Source organism: Aythya ferina (assembly GCF_964211825.1).
Source record: "Aythya ferina genome assembly, contig: HAP1_SCAFFOLD_423, whole genome shotgun sequence".
NCBI classification, from domain to species: Eukaryota; Metazoa; Chordata; class Aves; order Anseriformes; family Anatidae; genus Aythya; species Aythya ferina.
The window spans coordinates 1-14,294 of NW_028181152.1; the positions used below are offsets into that span (position 1 = coordinate 1).

The 14,294-nt window shown below is 48.3% G+C and overlaps 1 long non-coding RNA gene across 13 annotated transcripts; it reads left to right on the forward strand.

Annotated features, from left to right (window-relative positions):
• The first annotated feature begins 136 nt into the window (after window positions 1-136).
• LOC311429189 lies at window positions 137-13,885 on the forward strand. Of its 13 annotated transcripts, none has more exons than XR_014688135.1 (16): window positions 137-1,407; window positions 1,529-1,578; window positions 1,964-2,057; window positions 2,167-2,302; window positions 3,019-3,148; window positions 3,345-3,427; window positions 4,042-4,187; window positions 5,345-5,534; window positions 5,653-5,746; window positions 6,425-6,524; window positions 7,254-7,327; window positions 7,758-7,903; window positions 8,975-9,372; window positions 10,167-10,265; window positions 10,689-10,965; window positions 11,443-11,782. It is a non-coding gene; the product is annotated as an uncharacterized lncRNA (long non-coding RNA). The 13 variants fall into 13 exon arrangements; XR_014688136.1 differs by having other exon boundaries at window positions 5,367-5,534; XR_014688137.1 differs by lacking the exon at window positions 5,345-5,534 and having other exon boundaries at window positions 11,443-11,779.
• The last annotated feature ends 409 nt before the right edge of the window (window positions 13,886-14,294 follow it).

Consider the following 14,294-nt stretch of genomic DNA (forward strand, 5'->3'; position numbering starts at 1 on the left):
CGAAATTCCTTTAAGTGGTATATTCTTTATTGCAGCGCTGGATGCACGGGGGATCTCTCCACCTATCGTGCATACCTAAAGCGGAAAGCAGTCTTGAATTTATACAATCAATCTATCAATATTCTACAAGCACCTATACATATGCATTACCTATCCCCGCCTTCCCTCGCTTCTCATGCTAATTAGCCTTTTGGCACCTTGCGCCTGCGTAGAGCCTTCCAAGAATTGTGGGCAGGGGTCTTTGGGACGTGGGCAGGGGTCTTTGGGAGGAAGACCCCGAGTCTTCCTCACAGTGTACTTTTCACCTTTGGTCAGGAATCTGCTGAATTGGCAGGTTTCTTAATTGCAAGAGCTGGTTGTTGCCAATTCTTCCCTTTGTTGTATCTTTATAATGAATTCCAATGTCCAGTTTTGAGATTTATAGTCCTTACGTTTGTTTCTCTGTCCGTCTGCCGCTTCCTTATCATGAGTTTCAGTGTCTTGTTTCGAGATATACAGTCCATGTCTGGGGATTGTCCTTGCCTCCCCAATGCCTCCCCAATACCTCCTTAATCAAGGCAATGAATATGTATAGGCGCCGGTAGAATATTGATAGATTGATTGTATAAATTCAAGACTGCTTTCTGCTTTGGGTATGCACGATAGGTGGAGAGATCCCCCCGTGCATCCAGCGCTGCAATAAAGAATATACCGCTTAAAGGAATTTCGGCTTCAATCTTTGAATCATATGGGGTTTTCAGTCCCCATCCTTCTGGTCTCTTGTCTTGAAGGAAGGCTTTTTAGGCCTCCATCACCCCAGTTCTGGCAGTGTCTTCCGGTCGCGTGTCGTGACATTTGAGTCTCTCCTTGGGTCTGGTGCAGAGCACCTGTTGTGACTTGCTGTTGCCATAGGGCTTCCCTCCGGGGGTCACTTTTTCTTGCGCCTTGTGTTGTGTGTTTTGTTTGTAGTGTTTGTGGCGTGGCTGTGTGTGTATGTGTTTGGTCTGGAGCTGTCCTGCCTGGCAGTTAGTGATGACAGCTAACGTGGCAGTGCATGGGTGTGCTAATACATTGTCCGGACTGTGTTGGCGAAGACATCTGGTCTGCCTCTGCGCACGTACTGAAGGGCAGCAGGCACAGTCATCTCTGTGGTGTTTGTCAGATGTGTGTGTGGGGGGGAAGAGTTGAGCTGCTTGTGAGCAGCTGCTCGCATAGTGCTTGAACGGTGTGCTTGAGGAGGAGGTCTGTGGAATCTTGAAAGCTTACAGATAAGGGGTTCTTGAAACTTTTATTTTTATTTCTCTCCTGTCCCCAGTAGAGTGTAAACCTTTGGAGGAACCTGTCACAGGAAAGAGCTCCTTCCGGAACTGTTCAGCGCTCCGTAGGCAGCTCGGTGACTGGCTTGGTCTACTTCCGAGGTGTGCTGAGGTATGGGGGCTGCTGTTTTGAAATGATAATATTGTAAACGGGGTCCCTTTGTGTTGTTGAGGGATGGGTGCTAATGCTGGCAGCTGAATGATTATCTTGTGACCGTTTTCATTTGTTAAAGCTGAAACACAGTGTACAACGCGGGACTTGACCGGAGCTGCTTTTGGCAAGGTGAGCGATGAACAGATGTAGCAGGTACTTTAGGGGTGCAGTTGTCACTGCAGTTACTTACCTGCACAAAGTACAGTAAAAATCCTGTTTATATTTCAGGGGTGTTGTAGCTGGCCTAAGAGAGCAGATGGAAGCATCTGCCTCGAGGGCAGGTGAGGGAGCAGAGGTTAGGGAGCAGATGAGAGTAACTGTCCCAGCTGTGCTGTGGCTTTGGATGCTGCTTCAGCCTATGCTTTTCTTTTTGTTTCACAGGTGTGTCGCACAGGCTCAGAGGGGCCAAGCTGCACTCTGAAGAGCAGCACGGGAAGGGCGGGCTGTTTGTGAGCTGGATTGGAGCAGAACTGCCAAGTAGCACGAGGTGACTGCGAAGGGTCTTGCTTTGCAGGTGCCATGGCAGGCTCTCCACAGAAGCGGTTGAGGATTTGAGAAGAGGTTGCAGATCATCGAGGAGCGACACGTGCAGGGACGGCTTGAAAACGGTATGGCTGCTTTCTCTTCTGTTTATCAGGTGTCCCAGGCGACGTGGGCTGTGATGTTAGCCTTTAGGATCGGAACAAAGCAGGTGCTGATGGCGGTCTCCTTCGGTAGGCAAAGAGGTGCCCGAAGCCCCCTCCTGTGCAGCCTGAGCACGCCTCGCTGAGGATGAAGCTTGCTTTCCAGCAGTTCTGGAAACTGTGTTGAGGCTGAAATGCTGCGTCTGTGTTCGGGTTGGGGTTGCACCTTGGTGAGTGTAGGGATGGGTTTTAAGTGGGTGCAGCGGAGGGCCCGGCCCCAGTGTCCTGTAGTGTGTTTTGACCCATCAGCATAGCCTTTTGGTTCTCAGATAGCCTGCTGAAGTAAGTGATTTTTGCTGCGAGTGGAACGGAATTGATTTTGTTGGCGTATAATCTGTTCTGCTCCTAGATTTTTCTTTCTGCGTAAATAAAAGTTTGAGCTAATTCGAGCTGAAAAAGCTTCAGTTACTTGCTTGGTGGTAATGTCCTTCTAACATTCAAAGCTGCAGTGAAAGCATGGGGATTGTTGCTTCTAGAAACTCCCCAGTTCTCCTGTCTGCCCTCTGCATGCTGTTGAGCTAAGCCTTATAAATAAGTAAATAAACCACAGCTGCCGCTCCTCCTCTTTCTACTTTCATGTGCTTTGCCCCTCCCCTTTCCCAGGTGATTGGGTTTGGGTGCTGGGTGGGACCAAAAGGTATATGAGCCCCAAGTATGCCGTCAGAGAGCTCCTTCTGCCTGGGCTGCTCTTTGGGGGTAAGTGCTTTGTTTTTCCTTCAGTCAGTTGCCGGGTTCTCTAGGCGGGCTGGAGTCTATGGATTTCTGGAATTCTAAGGGCTTGGAATTCACTTCATAGAGGGATATTTAGCAGAGGTTGCTGGCTCACTTTTTTTTTGGGATGGTGGGATGATACGCTCCTGTGTTTGATCTGTATTTTAATCTCTAGATGAATCAACCCACTCGTGTAACTCTCCAGAGGACTAAAACCAGCTTGATGACATGCTACAAGAGGCTTGACCGCGTTGGTGCAGTATTACCAAGAGTCTGAGCAGGGTCACCTTTTTCATCTGCAAAGGGTATGTCTGTCATTACCCCTGCCGGGGCTGCTATGCATTCATGGCCTTGTGGCATTTGTGGACTTCAGTTTGTTTGTTTGTTTGTTTGTTTGTTTTTTATTTGTCTGACTCTGGTCTCTGTGTTTGAGTCCTCTGCATGTGCCGCGCTGTTTGCGTATCCATTGTGGATGTGACCTTCTCTCTTTGTTTCTTGTAGCTCAGGGCGTAGGCACGGAAGCTTGAACGAAGCATGAGGGTGAGTGGACAGCAGTGGGGGCCCCGAGTTGCTCGGTGGACTGTGTGAGTCTGCTTCAGCTGTCGGGCCGGCTTTGCAAGTGCCTTGCGACAGCAGAGTACGTCTCCTGCCACGTTTCTGACACGTGCCAGACGTCAGCGGTTCCAGGGTTCCAGTTCCTGAAATGCTGGAGATGCTCGGAGCACGAGAGGGGCTGGGGGAGAGGGGACAGGGGAGATGGGGGCGGCTGCGGCGGCGGGGGGGGGCAGAGAGGGCAGCAGGAGGAGGTGCCGTTGCGTGCGCGTGGCCGACGCCCCTCTGGATTGGCTGGAGTGCTCCGTCCCGAGGCATGCTGGGAGCTGTAGTTCTGCGCTGCCGGGCGGCCACGTGGGCTCCGGGCTGCGCGGCCGGGCCGGGGCCGGGCCGGGGCCGGGCCGTGCGCGCCGGGAGGCGCAGGTTGCCGCTGGCGGCGAGCGCGGTTGCCGGCGGTGAGGCGAGCGAGAGCCTCCGGGGGTGCCTCCTCGGAGCGTCGGGCCGGGAGGGGCGGGGGGTGTTGAGGCCGGGCGCGGGTCCTCGCTGCGCTTGATCGTTGGGCTGCGCCGCGCCGCGCCTCGGAGGCTTTCCTCTCCCTGCGTCCTGACAGCCGGCTCTCTCCTTGTGCTGCGGTTCACCGGGGCAGAAGCAGCTCCCCGCCGCTAGGACCCCTGCGGGGTTTGTTGCCGAGCGAAGGTGGCGCACCGGGTAAAGCGAGGAAAGCCGCAGCTGGCGTGCTGCGGTCGCAGGGTTCTCAGGAGAGAGAGCAGCCCGTCCGTCCCGACTGCCCAGGTAAGTCGCAGCGACCTCGGGGTGGAATCGAGGCGTGCTCGTAAGCTTCCTGCAGCCCCGGCTCCAAGGCTTCATTGAATTTGCGGAAGCGCGAGCTGCTCGGCGCTGGGAAGCGCAAAGGGAAGGAAGGCACGTAGTGCCTGCCGAGTCGTAGTAGCCTCTTAGACCTAGAATGAACTGGCCTGTCAGGCTCTGTCTGTTGCTCAGTCTTTGGTACGAGAGGCTAAACTTTGTCCCGCCTCAGCTTTCGGAGTTGTCCTAGGAATAGACCGGTGCTTGCGGGGCTTTCCAGGACGCTGGTTGCGGTCAGTGAGGACAGACGTGAGAGGCAATTTCTGTCTGTCTGTCTGCCTGTCTCTTGGTTATGTCCCAAGAGTTTTGCTTGAACTGTGTGCAATAAAGGAGGCCTTGGGCCTGTACTGAGCAGCGAGAGAGAGCAAAACTCTGCGTAAGCACTGGCCGTGGCAACGTTGCTTGGGAGTTGAGCGGCTGGGGGTCTTTCCAGAGGTGGGGGGTCTTCCCAGCGGAACTCGGTACGCAGGCAGAAACGTGACCTTCGAGGTCTTTGTTTGTCTTGCGCTGCAGCTGTGGTATTTGCCCCATAACTGTATGGAGTTGCTGAATTCTAGAGGGGATGATGATAGAGACGTCCCTGGTTCAGCCTTTTTTTGCCGCAGTCCTTGCAGAAGTTCTGGAAAAATGAGTAGTATCCTTCTCTTTAAGTTCACCTTTTAAAGAGTTCTTCCTGCAGACTCCTGTCTCCGTGGTTTAGGTACGTGATTTGTGTGAAACAGAGCCAGGCTTTCCTGTTAACGAGTGCCCTGATTGAAATTCCCTGTTGTTGGAGAACAAGAACCATCAGTGGTGCTTGGCAGTTTAAAACCTCTTGGCTTACGCAAAGGCTAACTTGCCAAAGCGAATGGGAAGTAGCCTAAAGTTCAGTAAATGCGCTGAATAGAAAAGGCCGTCTTCTTGACGGGAAAAGAGCTTTGCAGAACGTGAGCTTTGTTTCCCGTAGGGCTCCCTGCTTGCCCACCTGTTCAGCGATTACTGCAGGCTTTGACTGGTCCCCTCAGGCCCAATATCGCACACGTGCTGTGCTGCAGACGGTGCCTTAGCTTCCTTGCCGTCTCGTGCTGCGTTACTTGTACCTGCAGAAAACTTACTTCAGTGTCACAGAAACCCCGTGGGAAGCGTTCCCGACTCACGCCGGTAGGACCATCCCGTCGCGGCTGGTAAAATCCAGGAGCAGGACGATGCTTGGAAGAACGTCACCTATGGAGGAGAAGACAACAGTCTCCTTCCTGTTAGGCAACAGGTTTCCAAGACTGGTTTCCCCACCCCCCTGTGCGTTTTGAAGGAGGCAGTCCCTAAGCTGATGCAATCCAACTATCCAACTGCATCTGAGATGCTGGTTGTTACTTCCATAAGCTATAAAGGAACTTAATGTGTTCTGTGTTTTCAGGTCGAGGCTTGTGTGCGTGAGTTTGGCTTGTCGCGATGGCCGGTGTAGATGATCGCTCACGTGCTCCTTGTGCTGATGCTGGATCTGCCCCACGGTAAAGGACCGCATGCTGTGTGTTCAGCTTTTCTTCCTTACCGTGTCGTCCGTATGTATGTATGTATTTACTTCTCTGAAGGAAAGGGTGGATTTTTCGTGGGTCCCTCTGTGCGCGTCTCGAACCAGGCTGCAGTAAATACGCGTAAGCGAGTAGGCTGCTGCAGCGCGTCCTGGACAGTATCAGGGTGCTACTCTGCTAGCAGTGGAGAGCTGGGTGAAGGTGCCCAGGGTAAGGGCTTGTTCTGCCTCAAGTTGAACAGAAAGTTTCAGGAGTTGAGCATCCCAGGGGATGTTTGTAGGACTGCTGTTAGACGATAAAGGTTCGGATGGCTGTCGACGAAGGGGATTTTGTTGGTTCTTTTTCGATAGCTGTTCCTGCCAAAGATCGCGTCGGTCACAAAAGGTAGTAGTAACCTTGCGGTTTCTATGTTCTGTAGCGTTTGTACTAAAATACACTGGCAGATGAATAAATGAGCAGGTACAAATACACGTGACTCTGTAGCTGAGACTAAATAACGTGCAGTTTCTTCTGTGTTTTATCTTTCAAAGCACGTTGTTGCTGAGCGCCTGAGCTTTTTGCTCGCGTTACCGAGGAAAGGAATGGCAGTGCTTCTTCCCCCCTCATCTCTCTTTTTTTTTTTTTTTTCCCCCCTCTCCTCTTCTTCCTCGATGACAGGGTACTCGAAATGTTTTCCTCGCATGTCCACGTGAAAAACGAAATAAATAAATAAATGCTGATGGTGAAGACACTGACAGAATTGGGTGACATTTTCAAGGTAGAGGAGGGGCGAAGAATGTGGAAATTCCTGGTACATTAGTGGTGCTCTGTTAACAAAACTGACGTATACGCCACTTGCTGTTCCTAGTTTTTTGGTTTGGTTTTCCTTTCAGTAGTCTCCCCGAAGGCTTTTGCGGACACACGGTGTATCTTTTCTGTTCTTCCAGTATTCGTTTGTCAGGAAAGACGACCATGCAATCCGAGGGCTGTGGACAACCATCTACCAGGTGGTTGTTGCAGCCTCCATCGGTCATGTTATTTGTGCTTTTAGCTCGCCCTCTCCTATATCTTGAGTTGAATTTCTTTTTTTTTTTTTTTTTTTTTTTTGGCAACGCTATGTTTGCAGTGATAGCATTGCTGCCGAGGTATTTTTGACTAAAAATGATCTTAACTGTAGTAGTGAATTCACAGAGTGTGGCTTTGTGTAACGACTCCCGCGATCACAACTTTTTTTTTTTTTTTTTTCCTTTGTCACAGATAGGAGGAAAGCTCTTTCCGGAGAGATGGAAAGAAAGTTGTTTCAGAATACGTTCAGAATGTCTGAAGTTGTTTTGGAATTTTTTTTTGTTTTGTTTTGTTTTTTTAGTAGTTAACGGTAGTACAGCCCACAGAGCAATTTCTTTGTGCGTGAGAACTCGCGGGTTAACTGAAAGTTACTTGTTTTATTATAAAACTAGGATTTGAAGCCACGGGCATTCAGAAATGCATATGATATGTCTTGTCACAGTCTTCTAGATCAGCTAACCGGAATGAGAACCAATCTTCTGAAAACACGCAGGGATATCGTGGGGCAGGATGAAGGTAAATGGACACAATTATTTATTAATATTCTGGTACAGCTATTTAATTCACCTAAGTAGTGTTTCTGTCCTCGGTGTGGGAGAGGAAGTAGACTTTGCATCGTTTCTTGGGTCAGTCGTCCTTCCCTAGATTCCGAAGGAAAAGAATGAAATTTCTGCCTTCTGTCACAAAACATGTTGTGCGTGCTTGGAATTTGAAAATTAAGTTTCATGGGTGAGCTTTCCTGTGCAACAGGATGCAGTAGATGTTCTTATAGTGACGGTGAAAGGAAAGAGGGGCTTTATTTGCCTTTTGCTTTTCCTTTGTTTTGTAGAGGGAGGAAATAGTGATTTCTAGATCTTAAATGCTAACACTGGAAATGGAAGCATGCGAGGCTTGTATTTCCTTAGTCTTAAGGTAGACTAAATTTAGATACCTTGTTCTGCTGCAGACTGCCTTCACGGCGTTCCTGTTGCTCAAAGGGGAAATCATCAGGAGTAGTTGAAAATGATGCCTTCACCCCTTCGGGAGATCGATCCAGATCAACCAAAAAGGCTTCTTCATACACTTGGCAGTCTGTTCAAACAGGATGAGAAGGTAGGAGAAGTCTTGCTATCTGCTGTATCATTATTTGAAAAGTAACTGAATTGTAACACGGAGGCAAATACTCTGGTAGTGAATTGACGAAGCAATTGTTTTTTACTTATATTTAAAAAAAAAAAAAAAAGTCTTTTCAGGGTACGATGATAGATGAAGCAGATAAATTTGTTGCTGGGCCTCAGAATAAGATCAAGCGTCCTGGAGAGCCCAATACTCCAGCATCACTAAAGAGAGAAGGCGTAGCACGTCGCCGCTATTGCGACGGCCACAGTCACTGTTGTGACAAACCATGTTGGTGGGAAAGGGCCACCCTGTGCTGCTGGATCTCCGTCACCATATCTGAACCTCAAAGGCATGCCAACAAATAAAAGTATGTTGGAGTTGTTGTAGTACAGGAACTTGTGTGGTCATAAATGGACATAATGTGCAGGAAAAAAAAAAAAGGTCTCCGTGCTTTCTGTGTTAATTCAAAAGGACACGTAAGTTTTAGAGTTAATTGGGACTGAATTTCTTTGGTCGGCTTAGACAAACAGGCTGTTGCTATAGGTAACGAAGTCCTGAATGAGCAATAATTTGGAACTGTTTCTAAAAAGTGCTGAAACCTTTCACCACGATGGTTTGGCGGTAGCAAGGATTTCATTTCAGCTTTTAATTCTCATTTGTGTATTCTATAGTGGGGAAGGGAGAAGTGGGGAAGGAAAGTGTGTAAAAAAAAAAAAAAAAAAAATTTTTAAATTTCTCACAAATAGTAATTTACCCACCTGTTGCAGCAGAGTCGAAAGAAAAATTTGCTGGAACTCGGGGAAGGAGGGGAAACTTTAGTTTACTTTAGTCACTGAAATGGGAATACAGCAAATAACTTCACGACAGTCATATGAGACGGTAGCAGCCCAAAAGGAGGTATTCCTGTGGTTGCGTCAAAGGGTGAATAAAACTACTGAAGTGATCTGACAGTGCTGAGTAACTCTCTCCACAGTACTTTCAACAAGAAGGGATGCAGAATAACGTCCTTCTGTGTTTTTTGATCCTGCAGTTATATGCACTACTAAGCTCCTTCTTAATTTTCAGACACTGGTATCAGTACTGTCCAAGATGGTAATGGAGAGAAGAAAGCAGAAAACTGTCAGTTGCTGGAAAAGCAAATTGATGGCTTGTCTGTGCAAATGGCTTCTTCGGTTCCAGCTGTTAAGGGAGAGGATGAAATGTCACCTGGTGACTTAGACTCTCTACATGATGAGTTCAATTGCTTAAATGATGCAAAGACGGCTTGGATCGTAAACCTGGTACCAATGCACTTGTTCGAGGGCCTCTAAATTACAGCGTGGCTGGAGATGACCAAAAACGAGTGATGGAGTCTACTTCTGAATCTGTGCCAAATTGATTTAAAATAACACCTACAATGTTGGAGGGAAGCGATGCTGGCATTAAAATCAGAGTGGTGAAAGAGGTTCGCAAACGTGGAAGAAGTAAGTTCTTTATTAGTGTATTAAAAATAGGCTAGGGGTACAGAAGACTTTTTCTTGAAATGAGGATCTATTTTGAAAATAAAACCTCAGATTTGGAATGATTTTTGATTAGTCGTGTACAAGTAGTGGAAGAACAAGAAAGTAAGTACATGTATTCACAGTCCAACTTTATATCCTCACTGTCCTTACTGCAGCACTCTTAAGCAGGCTTAGTCACAGCGCCATTCGTGTTTTCATAGTTGGTTCAGAGAAGAAAACACAGAAACCAATGAAAAAATACTGTTGTTTCACATCTAAGGTGTCCGGTTCATTCTTTGGCGCTACTTTTTTTTTTTTTTTTTTTGTTAAACTTTATACGAGACAATCGTGCTCATGCTCCACATAGATCGGTCATCTTGTAAAGAGTAGTTATCTTAAACCTCTGCTTTCAAAAATGACAGCTCTAGGTTGAAACGTGGCTTGGTATCCCTTTGTTTCTATTAACTGCTGATCATGGCAGCGTGTTCGTGGAGATGCAAGGCTTCTCTGCTGATTAAACCTAGTCTGCATTTTCCAAGGGCAGGTGTTTCTAGATACTGCTCTTTTAAGAGAACAAAATTCAGCGTTACATTTGAATATCAGCTAATCGATATCACTTCAAATTATTGGTATGCTGGCTTTTTTTTCTTACGTGCATTACTGTATGCAGAAATGGGAAACTCTAGGCTTTGTTGTTTTTCCTTTGGCTGTTGAGATTTACTGAAAATGCATTTACAAGATCTGTTTCTAATATCCGTTTGGATCTCTTCTTTAAGATCGTGAAAAAAATCTTCTCTCTTCTTGAGGAGGTACGTACAAGGACCGATGGAAACTCAGAAGTATTTCATTGAATTTGCTATAAGGGAAGGAGCAAGGTTTGTATAGATACGAATGATTCGGAGTTAAACGCTAACGTTGTTCATGATAGCAAATCTCAGTCTTTTCCAAAACAAGTGTTTTGTTTTGACATACTTAAATTATTACAGTTTCAGCGGTCAAACTGCCGTTGTATTTTCTGAAGTAAATGGTCGTTACCTAGAGCTGAAGTGTGAAATAGAAAGATACGGGTGGTTATGGAAGAAAGACCCAGAATTTGCGTGGGTTGGGGAAAGATGGCTGTATCAAATTAAATTTGCCATTCTGGCGTCAGAAATGAGGGAAGCTCTTCCATGCTGGAAACAGAGAGCCTCTGCTAATACTGTTTGTCGTGGCCAAATAATACTGAGTTATTTAACTGCTGTTTTTGGAAGAAGAAATGAAATTACTTCCCTAGGTTTAAAAATCGTGTCTTAATACAGCACTTAGAGAGAACGCTAGAGGAGCTAGAGTTCAACAGCCTACCCAACAGAGTTAATCAGGTGAACGGTAGATAATAGTGTACCAGCCAGAGGAATACGGACCGGGAATGAGTTTGCTGTGCCGCAGAAGAGTGGAAGAGGACGTAGCTGTTGCCCTCGCCATCCTGGCGGTCAAGTGATCTTACTGTCAGAGTCCGAGAAGAAGCAGCAGAGCTTTAACTTTACGAACCTCTATCGGCAGAAGCTGGGCTGTAACCTTAAGGACGTGCTATGAAAGGTGTGGCTTTTTTCCTGTGGAGGGTGCTCTTTGCTCAACAGGCTGAAAAAAATAACCATTGCTGCCCCTCCTGCAGGTGGTGAGAATTTACTCACTTGAATACTGTCATTAGCCGTTTTACGTGCAATAGGCAGTGGATCGCACTAAAATGGGGCACTGTCAAATGCACACAGTGTCTGCATTGTGGAGAGATCCCATCTGGTGTGTGTGTGTGTGTGTGTGTCCCAATAAAAAAACAAACAAACAAACAAAACTCCCAGAAACACCTGCACTGGTAATATTGCATGTTGCCAGCACAGAGACGAGGGCCTTGTTCCCGAGAACTGCTAGCCATGCCTTTAAACTTGAGATTCAGCGTAGATCGAGAGTAAAGAAACTGCTGTTGTGTTAATGAAAGCTAAAGACAGCCCTGTGACTGTTACCACTTGGTGGTTACTAAACAATCTACCTCAGACTCTCTTCTGTTTTTATCTGCAGACATTATGAAAGCGCACCTGAGGCTTCCCAGGTCCCTGACTTCAGTTCTCTTTCATCCCGTGAGGAGGACGGAGATTCTTCAGGTGGCCTTGCCTTGGCACACGCTGTGCTTTGGAAGCACTAAAAATAAATGCTTTTAAAAGTGTGCATTTATTTTAATGTTCATACAAAAGAGATTGGTTTTGAACAGTGTTGTTACCGGATCACTAATTTGATATTTTAACTGTATACATTTTTTTGAACATAGGTGGGTGGGTGTGGGTGTGTGTATATGTATATGTATATATATATATATGTATATATATATATATATATATATATAAAAAAATAAACCCTTTTATTAATTCTCGTTAAGTGCTGATCTGAGGAGTCTGTAATGGGCAGCGCTGAATTCCTCGAATTGTCTGTCACCAACAGACCGCTAATATTTTTTGTGAAACCAGTCTGCATATCCTGAAACCCCACTTCTGGTAATAGCTGCGGAATGTGTTTGTTACTTACCTCCCGGTAGCACGTACCCTGGAGCACCTGCCTCATCAGTCAGCTCAGCCTGTACAGGGTGTACATTTTTGCTCCAAGGCTAAAGTGTTAAAGACACCAAGTTCCAGCTTACCAAATCCTTGGTTACCCGAGTTAATATCCTCTCTTCCGTTCCTCTTACTCTTTTGTTCAAAGGTAATGTTGTGAATCACAGAAAATGCAACGAAGACTGGAGCACCTGCACGTAATTAATATTTTCCTTTTAAACGGTAATATGCCAGTAGTAAGTGGCTCTTCAGATAATTTTATTTTCGGTTGTTCTCATTTAAAAACAGCCTCCTGCTCCTTTAACAGCTTTCTTTTAAAAGACAGGTTGAAGTTGTGCTGGCGTTAAGAAGCTCTTCACAAGGTATTGGGGCTGTCCTGAGGATTCCACTTGACCAGCCAGCAGAAGAGGCAGGGAAACATACTTACATTGATGGCCTGAACTTCTCTTCCTATTACTCTTTTTAGTACTAGCCAGCGTGTGTGAGACATCTTTTCCTTCTCCTGTGAAGCAGTGGGCTGGTCTTTCTGGAAGAGGTTGTTTGACCATTGGAATTACACCAGTGAGATTCAAGAAGGAAATAAAATCCAAAAGCAGCAGCGTATCTTTATTACTACGTTAAGTGAGAAAGTGACACTTGGAACGAACTCGTTATAAACAATTCTGAACTCTTTTTCTTAGCGGGAACGTACTTACCTGTACTGTTGAACGTACTTGGGGGGGGGGGGGAAAAAAAACCAAACAAACCACAGTAGTACCTTGGAATACATAGGGCGATTCATCCCTTCAGGATCATTACACGGCAGCTGTATGTCACCACAATACACCTCTTTTGCTTAATGGTGGACTTCTAAGAGGGAATTTACTTGGGTCAGGTATACTGTGTGTATGTGGTTTTATGCACGTAGAACTGCCTGTACTACACTATCTTTTAAATAGGCGGTGGTAAGAGGAGACAGCTTTCTTCTAGTAGATTCTTCCTTAAGTTTCTTTAGTGATTCCGGGGGCGCTCACTTGACCGTGATGTGCCTGACCTGGTTAGCATCTAAACCTCCTCCTCTGATGCGGTACAGCTGTCTGCTAAATTAGTTACAGAAAGATGGTGACTTTAACTCAGACAGTTCTCTCTTACCTCGCTATTGTTTTATCTGGATAATTTGAATTTGGATTAGAGCAGCGGAGGGAAAAGATGCCTTACACTGAAACGGACGCGAGTCTGTGAGAAGAAAGCCAGGCGTCCTTGGAGACTGTGCCAATGAAAAGGGGAAGAAAAATGAGTGGAATAAATCTGAGTGCACGTAGTCCTGCATCCCGAAGGGAGCACAGAAGGAAGGTTGCTTGCTTAGAAGAGCAGTGGATGCTTCGTGCCCGCCTTAAAGAGAATATTAACAGAGAGACTTCTTTGTAAGACAAGCTGCCCCGCGGGGTGTGGGTAGCAAATACGTTGGAAAAAATACAGCCCCAAGCTCCGAATGGCACAGTAGGCGAGCTGTGATCCGCCCGCCAAGGCCTCCCGCGGGCGCCCTCTGCCGCCACCTGCTGGTGGGAAAGGGGTACTGCAGGCGGCCGAGGGGCGCGCATGCGCGGTGGCACCGGCGGGCGCCCTCTGCCGCCACCTGCTGCTGTTATTCGGGTACTGCAGGCGGCCGAGGGGCGCGCATAGCGCGGTGGGGCCCGGGGGGCGCCCTCTGCCGCCACCTGCTGGTGGGAAAAGGGTACTGCAGGCGGCCGAGGGGCGCGCATGCGCGGTGGCGCCGGCGGGCGCCCTCTACCGCCACCTGCTGGTGTTATTCGGGTACTGCAGGCGTCCGGGGGCCGCGCATGCGCGGTGACGCCCGCGTGCGCCCTCTGCCGCCACCTGCTAGTGGAAAATGCGTACTGCAGGCGTCCGGGGGGGGCGCATGCGCGGTGGGGGTCCGGTTGCGCCCCCTGCCGCCACCTGCTGGTGGGAAGCGAGTACTGCAGGCTGCCGGGCGCCACGAATGCCGCATGACGCCCGCGGGCGCCCTCTGCCGCCACCTGCTGGTGGGAAGCAAGTACTACACGCGGCCGGGGGACGCGCATGCGCCGTGGGGTCCGGTGGCGCCCTCTGCCGCCACCTGCTGGTGCAAAACGAATACTGCAGGCGGCCGGGGGACGCGCATGCGCGTTGGCACCGGCGGGCGCCCTCTGCCGCCACCTGCTGCTGTTATTCGGGTACTGCAGGCGGCCGAGGGGCGCGCATAGCGCGGTGGGGCCCGGGGGGCGCCCTCTGCCGCCACCTGCTGGTGGGAAAGGGGTACTGCAGGCGGCCGGGGGACGCGCGTGCGCGTTGGCACCCGCGGGC